We start from the raw sequence: 207 nt of genomic DNA on the forward strand, positions 1-207 counted from the left end.
CTCTCTCTCCTCCTGCATCCCTCAAGTCACCGACAATGAATTTGATGGGATCGAAAGGTTAGCGAGAGGAGGCTGCGCTTCCTGGTTCGTTAAAGGGTCGTGTTATCTCTCGTAATATTTTAATTAAATGGTATCTTCCAAGGGCGGTGAGAGCCTTGCTTGCTTTGGTAAATGGCTGCTTTGTAATGCATCTGGTTTGGTCTTAAC

The sequence above is a fragment of the Penaeus monodon genome, chromosome 21, assembly GCF_015228065.2.
Source record: "Penaeus monodon isolate SGIC_2016 chromosome 21, NSTDA_Pmon_1, whole genome shotgun sequence".
Taxonomy (NCBI): Eukaryota; Metazoa; Arthropoda; class Malacostraca; order Decapoda; family Penaeidae; genus Penaeus; species Penaeus monodon.